We start from the raw sequence: 15,000 nt of genomic DNA, 5'->3' as shown, positions 1-15,000 counted from the left end.
AGCAAATGCTATTGGGAAAATGGCGCCCATAGTCTTGCTTCACTCAGCGTTGCCACAAATCTTCAATTTGTAAAAAATGCAATTATCTGTGAAGCACGATAAAGCAAAGCACAATTAAATGAGGTATGCCTGTATTTTGAATTAATATTTTGGATATATTGGATTTAAACAAAATATGTTATTTAAAGTAATTTCACCAGTTTCCCTTTACTTTTTTAGATGTGGGTCCTGGAAAACATAAAATTACATATGTGATTCACATCTGTCTTCCATTATATTTCTATTGGGCTGCATTGGTCTAGGTCATTAGCAGAAAGTGGAGGTTGGTTGAGGTGTGTGATACTGTTCATAGAAATGGATGTGGGAGGTGAGAGAAGTTTGAATAGACACTGGAGGGGAGGCGATGGGGTGAGTGGAGAATGACTGACGTGATGTACATGTCAATCACACCCACCTGTCCTCTCTTCCCCAGAAACTCCCAGCATCCTCAGGGCCTCCACCCAGTCTGGGAGAGCAATGAACTGAACTGGGTGGGTGACTGAAAGGGGAGGAAGTTGGGGGCCTCCCAGCTTGAGCCTCACTGGAAGCAGAGTGAGGGAGCTTGATATGGTTAATGTTCCCTTCGCCTTCTCTTCTTAATGGTTATTTATATATTTAACCTAAATCTCCCAGTGCTTAATCTACTACCCTAAAGTGAGCTAGGTGTTCTTGAAGGCTCCCATAAGCATTTCTGATCATCATTTTAAGTTGTATTATTGCCCTCCTCTCTTGGTTGTATACAGGAGTGCCTCTTCTTCTAGTTGATGAAGACCTTGAGAAGATCTTTTTAGCTCCATTTTCCCTTAGGTTGCACATGGTGCTTATAGATGGTTAGGGGCTCAGATTACATATCGATAATTCATATGACTTCTTAAAAGTCCTAGTTAAAATGATGGAGTGATCAAAGGCTCTTCTGAATCTTTTTCTCCTCTCAAAATGAAACCTTAGTGTATTTTAAAATTGCACTTAGCAGTGCCTAGCGACCTGAAAGAATTAAATGAAATGTCTTAAAATGTCCTTTCTTGAGCACTGAAGTAATCAGATTTTAAAAAATAATTAAAAATCCAATAAAGTAATATGAGCTTGTTATAGAGAAATTTTAAATGACATAAGTAGATGAAATGTGAAGTTTCTATCTCTATAGCCCACATTTAGTCCCACTTTCAACTCTCAGTTAGATATTAATCCTTCCAGGTCCTTGTTTTTCCTTCCTCCGTTCCTCCCTCCCTCCCTTCCTTCCTTCCTTCCCTCCCTCCTGTCTATCTATAGTATATACTTATAAATATTTGCATAAGTGGGGATATTCACACCCACATATATATGTATTTACATACACACACTAATATGTTCATATATATGTATATAGGTTCCTTTTTGATAATAAAATGGGATACATTTCCTAATGGTAAGAACACAGCAAATGAGTCTAGCATTAATGGGCATTTACAAAGTAGTTTTTAAGTCCGTTTTGCTAGATGTAAAGTAACCCTGTGGTTTCATACTAGCAAGATTTAAATTTCTTCTGTAGGAAATGAATGTTTAGCTGATTTTTTTGCAGGGACAGAGTGTAAACCACTGTTTTAAGAGTGATTGGGGGGCTTCCCTGGTGGCTCAGTGGTTGAGAGTCCGCCTGCCGATGCAGGGGACATGGGTTCGTGCCCCGGTCCGGGAAGATCCCACATGCCGCGGAGCGGCTGGGCCCGTGAGCCATGGCCGCTGAGCCTGCGCGTCTGGAGCCTGTGTTCCGCAACGGGAGAGGCCACAACAGTGAGAGGCCCGCATAACGCAAAAAAAAAAAAACAAAAAAAGAGTGATTGGGAAGATTTTTTGAAATCCCAGTTTACAGCATTAACAGGTAGTATCAAATCATATTACTGGGAAAAGATGAGAATAGACAATCCATTATTTATATGGGAGAGGAAAACAGATGGTGGGAATAGGAAGGTCATCATTCAAAGCAACCTTGCCAAATTAGTGGACACAATGGCAGCAATGTCAGAAATGAGAACACAAGGAAATGAAAGAACCCTAGATGTGGCTTGTTCAGTAGCTCCCAGGTCTTTCCCACAGGGAATGCTTTTGGCAGCTAACCACATACCTGCCTATTTCAAACACATTCTTCTTCCTTTATCTCCATAATCATTACATTCCCAGAACCCTGATCTTTAAGAACCAACCTTTCTTGAATGTTTCTCTATTCCAGATACTCTGCATCTATTACCACACTTAATCCCCATAACAGTACATAGTAGACATCATGGCCATGTTTTATAGATGAAGAACTTAGTAGTTGGAGGAACTACACCCGGAATCTGGGTCTATCTGACTCTTTCTTAAAAAGCCATAATGTAACCTCTTGGATAGATCATTCTGACTGCACAGGTCGAATGTATACTATTAATGTGATGTAAGTCATTTTCTTTCTTTCTTTATATTACTGTAAAAGATGGAAAACTGTCTTTCAACCTGCCGTGTATTGGAAAACATCTTCCTTAGAGTGAACTTGATCTGACTATATTTTTCTAATTTGGCTAGCTTGAATGAAAAATGAATCCCACTTGTACTCTTTATCTACTACTTCCTACATTAAAAAACTGTTGTATCTATGAGAAACGGATGCCATTCAACTAATCCCTTCTCTTCCCCTCACTCTAAAATTCCTAGAAGCTCTGCAAAAGTGATACTCACGCAGCCTGAGTTTTCTTTTACGTGGTACCATATTTTAAATGCACCAGAGTGATGAACAGATCACTGGGTGTAGTGGAGTTTTTGAAGGGGGGCCTTGAATTCACATGTGTCCCAACATTGAATGGACACAGAATAAATAATGAGCCATATATATCTACAGCATTATTTTTCAGATGTGTAAGGATTCTATTACCAGTTAGTACATACAAATGCTTTGAAAGTGTTACTAAATTCATAACATATATTCATTACATATTTTTCCCAACCAACTACACTCACTCTTATGTGGGGTGTCTATGAAAATTTTTTGATGTTAAAAAGTTGGGAAACATGTTAGAATATTTCACATTATAGAGAAATGCTGGAGTGATTTGAAGAATACTTTTGTTAAGTGACCAGTTACCCCCTAATTTATCCTATGAAGCAATGTAGATTTTGAAGCACAACATTCCACTTGACTATAGAAAAGTCTACGTTTCCTTAGTTATTAAGCTGTCACGTGAATCATTAAGTTGGACATTTTGCTTTATTCATATTTCTCATTGTCACCATATCTCGAAAATTAGGCAAAATCAGATGTGGCCAAAAGATAAAATGAATTCATTTGCCATGACTGAGCTGTGGGGTTCTCCTTAATCCCCGAGTCTCTGCCTTATTGAAAGGCCATGTTTATTAGCGGCAATATATTGAGAAAATAGATTATTTCTATTGCAACTCTTCCTCTTCTTCTTTTTTTAAAGTATTTTCATCACAGATTCTGTATTTTCATGTGGGAAGTTTGAAAGTGCCTGAATATATATAGGTTAAGAAATTGCCTGTGTTTCTGCAACCCAGCAATTAAGAGTCATTTTCTTAAATTACTCTTAAAAATTTTGTTGCATTTCCTTATGATCTTTTTGCATCATCTATCTATATAATATACATAATTTGAATGATACTGTATATAACTTGTGTGACCTCTTTTTATTTCACCAGCTTGTTCTTGCGTATTGATAGATTTCCCAGCTTTCCATGATATGTACAGATAGCAAATTAAATATCATACATTTGTTTTGTTTTGTTGCTGTATTCTTATGATCATCTAAGTGGCTGTATTTTGGGAGAGGGTGATGCACCAGCAGTGGTCCATTAAATTGTCAGGGGTTACGGTGAAGTTGAGTAGTTGTTAATTACCTGGAACTTTGGTTTTACAAATTTGAAATAGACACTCTTTTCATTTCCTCTAGCTAATCACCTAAATTGCAGTAGTTTTGGAGTGGAAGAGCAAATCAGTTTGTGATCATTTCAGTCATTAAGAAAAAAGCATCCAAAGGATATTTCTTTGCAGGTCCTACTGATTTAGAAATATTCAGCTACATGAAATGATGTCTAGCTCTTCCTTTTTTCTGGCCTAAATTCTTACTTTCTATCCAAGGCAGAGGAGTCATGGTCATTACCAAATCATTTACCTTGCATCTATGTTAAATGAAGAATGCTTTTTTTTTTTCCAAAAAAAGGTATTTTTAAAGATTTGGGTGAGACTTTATTTCTTTAAAATAGTGAAAACTGCAAAACATTTAAGTAACAATTAACAATCCAAATCTTCCTGATTATCATGTAGTGTGATTAGTCTGATTTCCCAGTTTTAAAGCCAAAGACCAAGAAAACGTAGCCTCCTACATCTTTATTTGTCATACTTCTCTCAAGTTACCCAGGGGTGGGTTTCACCACCTTCGTCTCGAAGGCAGAGAGTATTGCTGCCAATGCTGTTGCTGAATTCAGCAACATTCAATTAAAATTAAATGGTTTCCTTAGAAATAAAATTGAGAAGCAAGATGGCAGAAAGTTGATGGCCCTTGCCTAAAGGGAGCTTATTGTAATCTTGTATGTGTGTGTTGAAAGTTTCCACACTGGAAAAAAAAAAAAGAAAGCTGGGCAGAAAAAAATGAATAGTACTTTAGAGAAGCAAAGAGGTTTAATAACCTATAACTGGATATTCCATATCAGTCTGAACGGACTGCATCAGAATCACCTGGGCATTTGTTAAAAATATTCTTACTGGGAACTCAGCTCAGACCCACTGAATCAGAATCTCCAAGGAGGGGATGACTAGGAATCTGCTCCTCAGACCATCATTTTGATGTGTGGTCAAATGTGAATCCCGTGTATTGAACCACAGCTTGGGAGCACCTTGTCAGAATCAGATTTTCCTGCTCTTTTTCTCTCATTGAAGATAAAATATCGATACCCCTTCCCCTTCATTTGTTCAACAAACATTTGTTGAGGTCTTATTATGTGCCAGTCTTTGCGCGAGGTGTCAGGGAAATAAGGATTTACATATATGTCCTTGCCCTCATGGGGCTGATAGTCTAAAGAGCAGAGACAGGCGTTTTAAAACTTGAGGGAAAGAGATATAGCAAGGTAGAGGAAACCAGGGGCTTGCCTCTTCCCCCAGTGCGCTAATATACCAAGCCAACTGAAATCCTTCCCCGTCCTCCGTGCCCCCGGTAATCCTTCCTTAAAGAGATATCTGAGCCCCCAAATAACTTACTCATAAGTTATGACTCCAAGAAAGCATTTCCTATATTAGATCAGTCTAGTGCTATTTCTAACCTTAAAAGAATTTTAAACATCTTATCATATGCATTACTTCTTAAGTAAAGAGAACAGTATGATAAACCACTATGTACCCATCACTCAGCTTCAGTTATTTTTATTACCTAGAGAATCTTGTCTCATCTGAATTTCCCACCCTTTCTCCTCACCCTGGACTACTTTCATTATATCATTTCACATGGAAATATTTCAGTATGTATTTCTAAAAATATAGGCTCCTTTTTTCGGACATAAATAGAATATCATTGTGTCTAAGAAATGAACAATAATTCCTTAGTATCATCAAACATTCAGTGCATTTATGTTTTCCCAACTGTCTTTTGTTTTAAATTTACTTTTTGGCCGCGCTGTGTGGCCTTCAGGATCTCAGTTCCCCAACTAGGTATTGCACCTGGGCCACAGCAGTGAAAGCCTGGAATCCTAACCACTAGGCACCAGGAAACTCCAAATATTATAGTTTTTTTTTTTTTTTTTTTGGCCACGCAGCATGGCTCACGGGATCCTAGTTCCCCGACCAGGGATTAGCAGCAAAAGTGCAGAGTCGTCACCACTGGACCGCCAGGGAATTCCCCTCAACTGTCATAAAATTTTTGTACAGTTTGTTTAAATCAGGATCTAAATAAGTTCCACTCATTGCAGTTGGTTGATACATCTCTTAAGTAACTTTGTCTCTTCCTCTTTTTTTTCTTGCGGTTTTTGTTGAAGAAGTCAGATTTGTCCTATAGAGTTTCTCATAGTCTAGATTCTACTGATTTCATCCCCATGGTGTCATTTGTATTCTCTGTAAACTGATGGTTCAATCTAGAGGCTCCACCATTCCAGTCTGATCCTTTAAGCACATTTTAGTTGCACATTGGAACGTGAGTGTGTCTGTGAGCCAGGGGCAAACCATTGGTGAGATGGTGAAGGAGCATAGTAGGGATTGGTGCAAAAGTGGCACACGCATCCCCAGTGAGTAGTAGGAGGGAGGAAAAGGAACATTTATTGAGCATCCCGCTGTATACGGCCACAGGACCGGGTACTTTGCATACGATCTCAGATAAACACATGTGTTGTGTTGTGTATGGAGGATCAGTCCCATTTTCATGCGGAAACTCTGGCTCAGAGAGAGTTCATAACCTGTCTGTTTCCCAGGGTTAGTGGGTGGAGTCAGGATATGAACAAGAGTCTGTTTGTCTCTAAAGTATGTCCTTCTCTTGCCTCTGTACACATGGGGCTACAGGGCCAACCAGGCATTGTAAATGAGCACAATTGACCTGACACTGAAAAAAAGAAAGAACAAAAAAAGCAACAGCCCAAGGGTGATAATAGGCAGCGCTTCCAGTGGCCTCAGTGTTGGGAAGTGGAGAGGACTGTGGCAGGAGCCCCCCTCAGCTCCAGTCCTGCTGTCATGTGGATCCAGTGTTGCTAGGTCTTTTGAGTTTTCAAGAGACGCTAAGCATCTGAATTTCTGTGGAAAATCTCTAGATTTAAAAATGTTAGCTGCTAATTCTGACTTAAAAAAAAAACCCACACTGTTCAGGCCAGTGCTCTGGACCAAACCAAATGAATGTGCAGCCTGCCACCCCCGTACCTCCCCATGCTGCTAGGACGTATGTCTGCAGAAGAGTGGCATTGAAGACTGCCTGAGTCAGCTGTCAGAGGTAGGTGTTGCCCTTGGCCTTAGAGAAAGGAAATAGTAAGCAGCTCTTAAAAGACATCAGGTGACAATGGAGCACATCTTCAAAAGGTGAGAGAGGGCTTCCCTGGTGGCGCAGTGGTTGGGAGTCCGCCTGCCGATGCAGGGGACATGGGTTCGTGCCCCGGTCCGGGAAGATCCCACATGCCGCGGAGCGGCTGGGCCCGTGAGCCATGGCTGCTGGGCCTGCGCGTCCGGGGCCTGTGGTCGGCAACGGGAGAGGCCACAGCAGTGAGAGGCCCGCGTACCGCAAAAAAAAAAAAAAAAAAAAAGGTGAGAGAGCCTTTAGATACTGTAAAGAGAAAGCCAAGTTTCTGAAGTCTCATCTGTTCAGATCAGACCTTGACAAAGGAACAGCCTTCATCATGTAACTTTCTTCACCCTCACGGTGATGCGTCCTTACTGTGCCCCAGACAGCATTCTGAGCACTTTATGTTTCAGCTCATTTGAACCTCACCGCAACCCTGTCATTATCCCTGTTACAGAACGGTAACACGGGGCTGAGATTCGAACCCAGGTTGCCTCCAAAACCTGCTTCCTTACTTAATACCCTATGTGGTCGTTCTTCCATTAGGTAGTTCCTCATTCAAGGCATAGAATGTTAGAAGCTGGAAATCACTGGCTGTGGAGCCCTAAAGCTTTATGCTCTACTATCTTGAGCTTTCAGTGAAACAGAAGAATCTTTCTTTTTTTCAGGCAGAGCTTGATGAGTCTGAGCTAATTTACGTACCTTTCATCAGCTGGCGTTTACATCTCAATTCAGGTAGATAATTCCTTTTCCAAACACCTATTTATTCTTTACTATCTCAATAGCAGATATAGGACAGGAAAATAAATTTATAAGTGAGTATCATTTGTCCTGTTTTCAGTTCAGTGGGAATGTCAACAGTTTAAAAAATGACTTTATTGATAAGTAATATAACATAATAAAATACATTCTTCTTTGCTTTTCTGGAAGGAGGTGATTCATAGACGTTGGCTTTAAGCTTACCCAATCTTCTCAGTAAAGCTGGGAGCTTGGAGAGTAAGGACATTTGGGTTTCATTTCTTTGTGCAAGTAAAGGTACTTTGTCACAGTTATTTGCAAGAGAGTTAATAAGCCTGTAGCGTATATAGACAGTCATTTTCTTCCTCTCAGGCAACTCAAGCCTTCCTTATTACTGGGTATGGTGACTAACGAGGGCCTCTGCAGCTTCACTGAGATAAAAGGGCAGGGCAGTTTGGCATTCAGGCAAAGAAAACCCCTACGTGGCTTGGAGCATTCATGCCCTTCAATAACTACTCGCTGAACTTGAAGACAAAGACCTTCTTTCCCATGCAGCTTCCTCCCTCCTTGTCTAGACATTCTGTAAGCAGTCTCCTAGTTACAGGGGTGCAGTGCTCCAGCCCCCCAAGCCTGTACCCAGCCTCCTATCACCAGTCGGAGGGTGGATGTTGGGAGATGCAGCTCCTGTGCTGTGAGCTGCAGGGACTCTGGAGTTATAATTCCCAAGAGGAAGTCATGAATCCTGAAAGGACTTTGATAAGGACAGTGATGGTTAGAAATTGAGCTTAGGGGTACTTTACCACAGCTGATAGCACGATATCTAAAGCTGTCCAGTCCAGTTTTGTAGCTTTGAGCCACGTGAGGCTATTTGATTTAAAAAAAATGTTAATTGTGGTAAAAATACATGTAACATAAGATTTACCATTTTTAAGTGTACAGTTTAGTTGTGTTAAGAATATTCATATTGTTGTGCAACCCATCCCCAGAAATTTTTCATCCTGCAAAACTGACACTGACACTGTGTACCCATTAAACAGCTAACTCTCTGTCCTCCTCCCCACTCCCACCCCTGCCTGATCCAGCCCCTGGTAACCACCATTCTACTTTCTGTCTTTATGAATTTGACTACTCTAGGGACCTCATATAAGTGAAATTACACAGTATTTGCGTTTTGGGGACTGGCTTATTCTACTTAGCATAAAGTACAGATAAACGTACTTTGAAATATTCTTAACAAATACTTCCTAGGACATACCTGTAAGTTTAATTGTCTGTGGGGGTTAAATTGGAGTGTTTCATTAATTGGAACTGTTAGTTTATTGCTAACCTGGCAAGAATCCTAATTGGTATTTACCACAAAGAAGCCTATTCAGTAGACTTGCTCTTTAAGCCTGTTGCTTTTAAAGATTTTTACTTGAAATAGTAAGAGAGAAATGTTATATTGCAACCCAGTACATACATATACTTATATGTGTATATCTGAGCTTAAAGTTTCTTGCACGAGTGCTTACTCTTACTATGTGAGATGCACACGTTCTTTTCTAAAAAATGCTGATCTTGTCCACTATATTGATTTCATAACCCACAAAAGGGCCACAACATGGAATTTGGAAAACACTGCTATAGACATTCCTGGGTTCAGTTTTAGGCCTGTAGTATAACCCTGTACCCACATCCCCACCTCTGGATCCCTGTGGTTCAGAAGACAGCTTCAGAATTGTGCCTCAAAGCAAGCAAGTTAAGAAAAAAGCCATCAATCATGGCTTTATTTCCGAGTAAGCTTTGTTCACTGATTTTAATGCTGGCTTAAGTAGAGTGTAGTTATAGAAAATTCATTATTGAATGGTTATACTGTTTTCCAAAGCTGAGTATAAATGATTAAAAAAGTCTATGTAATAAATTTCTGCATTAGCATGTGTGATTGGGAGTTAAATTTTAGTTTATTTTTCTTCGTGGAAGAGATTATGACATTTCATAATGCTGTATAAGATTATAGAGGGAAAGGGAGAAAAATGGTAAAGTCGGTTTTTTGTGTCATACATGAATGATTTAACAGTTTATAAAAATCCTGTAAACAGAGATTTCAAAATGCATGTTTTATACAGTATATAGATGAGTTAACTTTTCAGATTTTTTTTTTTTTTTTTTTTTTTTTTGCGTTATGTGGGCCTCTCACTGTCGTGGCCTCTCTCGTTGCGGAGCACAGGCTCCGGACATGCTGGCTCAGCGGCCATGGCTTATGGGCCTAGCCGCTCTGCGGCATGTGGGATCTTCCTGGACCAGGGCACGAACCCATGTCCCCTGCATCGGCAGGTGGACTCTCAACCACTGCGCCACCAGGGAAGCCCAACTTTTCAGATTTTTTAACCTGGTATGTTAGCCAGTATTTTGACAAATAATGGGAACAAAATTGAGATTCCTGGAATTAGTTTCAAAAGAATTCCATCTCAGGGTGAGCAGAAAATTGGCTTTCTGATGGGCCAATTTTTCTTTTCCTGTTTAAGGAGGCGACTGCAGGAGGCCTGCCCGCTATTTGTGTAAACTAATAGTAATGAAAATTTGTGTACTCCCTGAGTAACTCTGAATTGGGCAGGCTGTAAAGAAAAAAAAAAAAAGGAAAACAAAGTACTAGAGAATAACTATAATAATGCTGAATAAAAAACTTGTCCTGGGCTTCCCTGGTGGCGCAGTGGTTGAGAGTCTGCCTGCTGATGCAGGGGACACGGGTTCGAGCCCTGGTCTGGGAGGATCCCACATGCCGCAGAACAGCTAGGCCCGTGAGCCACAACTGCTGAGCCTGCGCGTCTGGAGCCTGTGCTCCGCAACAGAGGCCGCAACAGTGAGAGGCCCGCGCACCGCGATGAAGAGTGGCCCCCGCTTGCCGCAACTGGAGAAAGCCCTCGCATGGAGACGAAGACCCAACACAGGAAAAATAAATAAATAAATAAATAAATAAATAAATTAAAAAAAAAAAAAAAACTTGTCCTAACTATAACTCAAATAAGAATTTGCCACTTGTGAAATTTTAGATGTTGGGACATAGAAATAGAACCAAATTTTTTCCTTAAAATAAAATTCCTAAATCGGTAATATCCCCTGGGTTTATTTTTTTTAATCTTTTGTGTGTGATTATATAAGTATAAATACTTGTAGGAAAATTGAAAACAAAGGAAAATATAAAAAAACACAGAAAGAATTTAGTGGTCAGGCTACCACTTCTGGTCTTTTTCTATGCATATTTTCATGTAGTTAAGATAATTTTTTTAAAATAAATTTATTTATTTTATTTATTTATTTTTGGCTGCATTGGGTCTTTGTTGCTGCTCGCGGGCTCTCTCTAGTTGCAGGGAGCAGGGGCCACTCTTCGTCGCGGTGGGCAGGCCTCTCACTGCGGTGGCCTCTTCCACTGCGGAGCACGGGCTCTAGGCACGCGGGCTCCAGCAATTGCAGCATGTGGGCTCAGTAGTTGTGGCTCACGGTCTCCAGAGCACGGGCTCAGCAGTCATGGCGCATGGGCCCAGCTGCTCCGCGGCATGTGGGATCTTCCTGGACCAGGGCTCGAACCCACGTCCCCTGCATCGGCAGGCGGCCCCCCAACCACTGCGCCACCAGGGAAGCCCTAAGATAATTTATTTTGGACACCCCCCCTCACCTCCCCAAACCATTTCTCCATGCAATTAAAAACTCTTCACAAAAAAAAAAAAAAAACTCTTCACAAACATTTTAATGGTTTTATAGTATTCTACCATATAGATGTAACATAAATTTTTAGCCACTTCTCTGATGCTGGACAGTTAAGTTTCCATCGGTTTTTCACCTGTATAAATACCGCTGTAATGCACACTTTTGTGCATGAATGTTGTCTATATTCCTGATCATTTCCTTAGAGTAGATACACAGAAATGGAACTCCCTTTCATCTACTGCTCTGTCTCCTCCCTGTCACAGCCAACTTCTTTGAAAAGCTATCTGTGTGCACTGGCTCCATTTCCTTCCTAAAACCTGGCTTAAAAGCCTTCAGTGGCTTTAGTGTTTATTATGGGACAGACATTAAAGTCCCTGCCGTTGCCTTCAAGACCCAACATGAACTAGCCTCTCTCCCTGCGTCTCCAGCCTCTTCCCCGTTACCTCGGGCTCAGCCACACTGGCTATTGGATGTAATGGCTCCTTCCCCTTTCTCCAGCCACAGGGGCTTCAAACCTGCATAGCCTCCTTCTGGAATAGTCTCATTCCCCCACCCATGTGTCCTTTGTGGACTATAAGGTAAGGTATCTACTTAGAGGAAATGGTTGGAAGTTTGAAGAGAAGTGAAAATCTCAAAAGTGCATTTAGGAGTTAAAGAGAGGAATTGTCCAGACAAAGTACACAAGGGGTTTCCAGGTAGCAATGAGGGCCACTTTCCGGGTATATTCAGAGTCAGGAATGTGAGCTTCACATCAAGGGAAATGGAATTGTCCTCTAGGGCTATGATCACCTTTAGCTTCTGGAGAAAAGAGCTTTGCTTAAACTCAGTTCACCTGATGAGTTCAGTATCCACTTCCTGTGTTTATTTTTCTCAGTCTTGTAGCATTGTCCTACCTCCTCTTGACTAATTCAGTTTATGTGGGTGATAGCACGATTTGTCATAGAATAAGTGGAGGACTTTACAAATAAATACTTTTGGGGTCATTGGAAACCTCACTGTGAAAGTCCTCATTTCTGGGTTTATTGGGAAGTTGTAAAGTGGCTCTGTTCAGTAGGATTTCTACTACCCACCTGTGGCTATTTAAATTGAAATGAATTAAAATTTGTAATAAAATTAAAAATTTAATCCCTTAATTACACTAACTACACGCCGATAGCCACTTGAGGCTGGTGGCCACCGTATTACACAGTGGAGCTGGAACATTTTCGTCATTGTAGAAAGTTGTGAACAGCACTGATCTAGAGAGCAGACAAGGGTCCAGCGAAGTCATCTCTGAGGCTAGTCGTTGTGTAGAATGGTGATCCAGGAAAGGTAATGGACAGTTGGCTTTGGCTAGTTTGCTACAGGTTGTGATACACAGTTTATGGGTTCATCTAACATTAAAAAAAATGACATAAAAATTCTGCTCCCTTCTGGCATTCCCAGTCATTCCCAAAATTCAGCAGAAAAGCCAGTTTCTCTGGGCCCACATATCCCTGGGCTTCCTTTGCCTATGTATTCGTCATGGTCAAGTGACTCAGATGACCTGCTGACCAAGCAGATGTCCAAGCTGAAGAATAAGTGCTAGTCAAAAACTCCTAGGGGCAGGACAGGAATAAAGACACAGACATAGAGAATGGACTTGAGGACACGGGGAGCGGGGAGGGTAAGCTGGGACGAAGTGCGAGAGTGGCATGGACTTATATACATTACCAAATGTAAAACAGATGTTAGTGGGAAGCAGCTGCATAGCACAGGGAGATCAGCTCCTTGCTTTGTGACCACCTAGAGGGGTGGGATAGGGAGGGTGGGAGGGACACGCAAGAGGGAGGGGATATGGAGATGTATGTGTATATGTATAGCTGATTCGCTTTGTTATACAGCAGAAACTAACCATTGTAAAGCAATTATACTCCAATAAAGATGTTAAAAAAAAGAAGAAAGAAAAAAAAGATTTATCTGTTATTTACTTATTAATTTATTTTTGGCTGTGTCGGGTCTTAGTTGCAGCATGTGGGATCCTCGTTGAGGCATGTGGCATCTTTCGTTGTGACGTGCGTGGCCTTCTCTCTTCCTGTGGTGTGCGGGTTTTTCTTTTCTTTGGTTGCGGCACGCAGGCTTCAGGGTGCGTGGGCTCTGTAGTTGTGGCATGCGGGCTCAGTTGCCCCACGGCATGTGGGATCTTAGTTCCCTGACCAGGGATCGAACCTGCGTCCCCCACGTCGTAAGGTGGACTCTTCACCACCGGACCACCAGGGAAGTCCCAGATTTTTACTGTTTTTAAGGATCGAGTAAAGTAAGGTTCTGCTCATAGATCAGACACCAGCACTTTTGACATGGCCCAACAACGGGGGCAGAAGGGAAGTCCTATTACATACGAGAGTCATACAAACACAGGACAACGCGTTCTTTCCCGATCTTACCTTCTTCTGGGTCTGTTTCACTTGATTTGGCTCAGCCAGCAATTCTTCCCACCTCCAAATTCTAGGAATCCTCTATAAAGGCATTTTATCTTATAATTATTGTAGGTCTTCCTTACACATACAGAGTCTTGGTTTATTCCTCTCTACCCCTCAAGTTTGAAGATAATGTGGTTTTGTGAAAATGGGAAAGGTTAAGAGGAGGAAGAACTAGAGTCCCTTTTATTTTCTTGCCTTTTCTTTCCCCCAAAGGGGCTAGGGGCTATTTTCCTGAGCTAGGAGGGAATTATTTGCAGAGTTATGGACTACGTACTTCTCTGTGCCCTGGGGAGGGACCTGTCATAAGCACTGCCAGGAGGAACTCTGGCAGCCCGGGGTGTGTGTACACAGACTGCCCTGAAGTAGCCTGGATGTAGACGTAGCAATATGGTTCCTCACAAAGATGTTTCTAAACGTAGAATGTTGCTGACTCTGTGACTTGATAACTGGTCCAGTAATGAGTGAGGGGAGTTGATTTTGATTGGCTTGCTCAACAGAAATTTTGAGACACTGCTCTATTTGAGTGGTCAAAACCCAAAGAAAATATCTCGTATACTCACGTAGCCTCTACAAGTTGCAAAATATGTTCTCAAGAATCATTTCATTTGATGCTCATCATACATCTGTGGGCTGGGGCAAAACATGAGGCTCAGGGCTTCCCTGGTGGCGCAGTGGTTGAGAGTCCGCCTGCTGATGCAGGGGACACGAGTTCGTGCCCCGGTCTGGGAAGATCCCACATGCCGCAGAGCGGCTGGGCCCGTGAGCCATGGCTGCTGAGCCTGCGCGTCCGGAGCCTGTGCTCCACAACGGGAGAGGCCACAACAGTGAGAGGCCCGCGTACCACAAAAAAAAAAACCCCAAAAAACAAAAAAAAAAAATCCATGAGGCTCAGAGTGGTAAAGTGATTTGCTCAAGGTTACACAGCTAGTAGGTGACGAGGCTGAGTTTTGAATGCCAGTTGCTTTTCTGAGAATATTGCTTTACTTCTCATTTATATTTTAATGGAGAAGCAGATGGTAAGGATAGTTCCTGATGCTCCAGTGGGATGGATGATGAAGCTGGCTGCTGAGACAGGGAACGTTAGGAAGGGATCCAGTTTAGGGAAAATGATG

General features: G+C 41.6%; 1 protein-coding gene across 2 annotated transcripts in view; it reads left to right on the top strand.

Moving 5' to 3' along the window:
* SCRN1 (secernin 1) overlaps positions 1 to 15,000 on the top strand; it is a 62,681-nt gene that overhangs the window by 4,230 nt on the left and 43,451 nt on the right. The gene's annotated exons all lie outside the window — the stretch shown is intronic.

This window comes from Tursiops truncatus, chromosome 9, assembly GCF_011762595.2.
Source record: "Tursiops truncatus isolate mTurTru1 chromosome 9, mTurTru1.mat.Y, whole genome shotgun sequence".
Lineage (NCBI taxonomy): Eukaryota > Metazoa > Chordata > Mammalia > Artiodactyla > Delphinidae > Tursiops > Tursiops truncatus.
The sequence above is the reverse complement of the archived record's forward strand: the minus strand, read 5'-3'. Positions and strand labels throughout refer to the sequence as shown.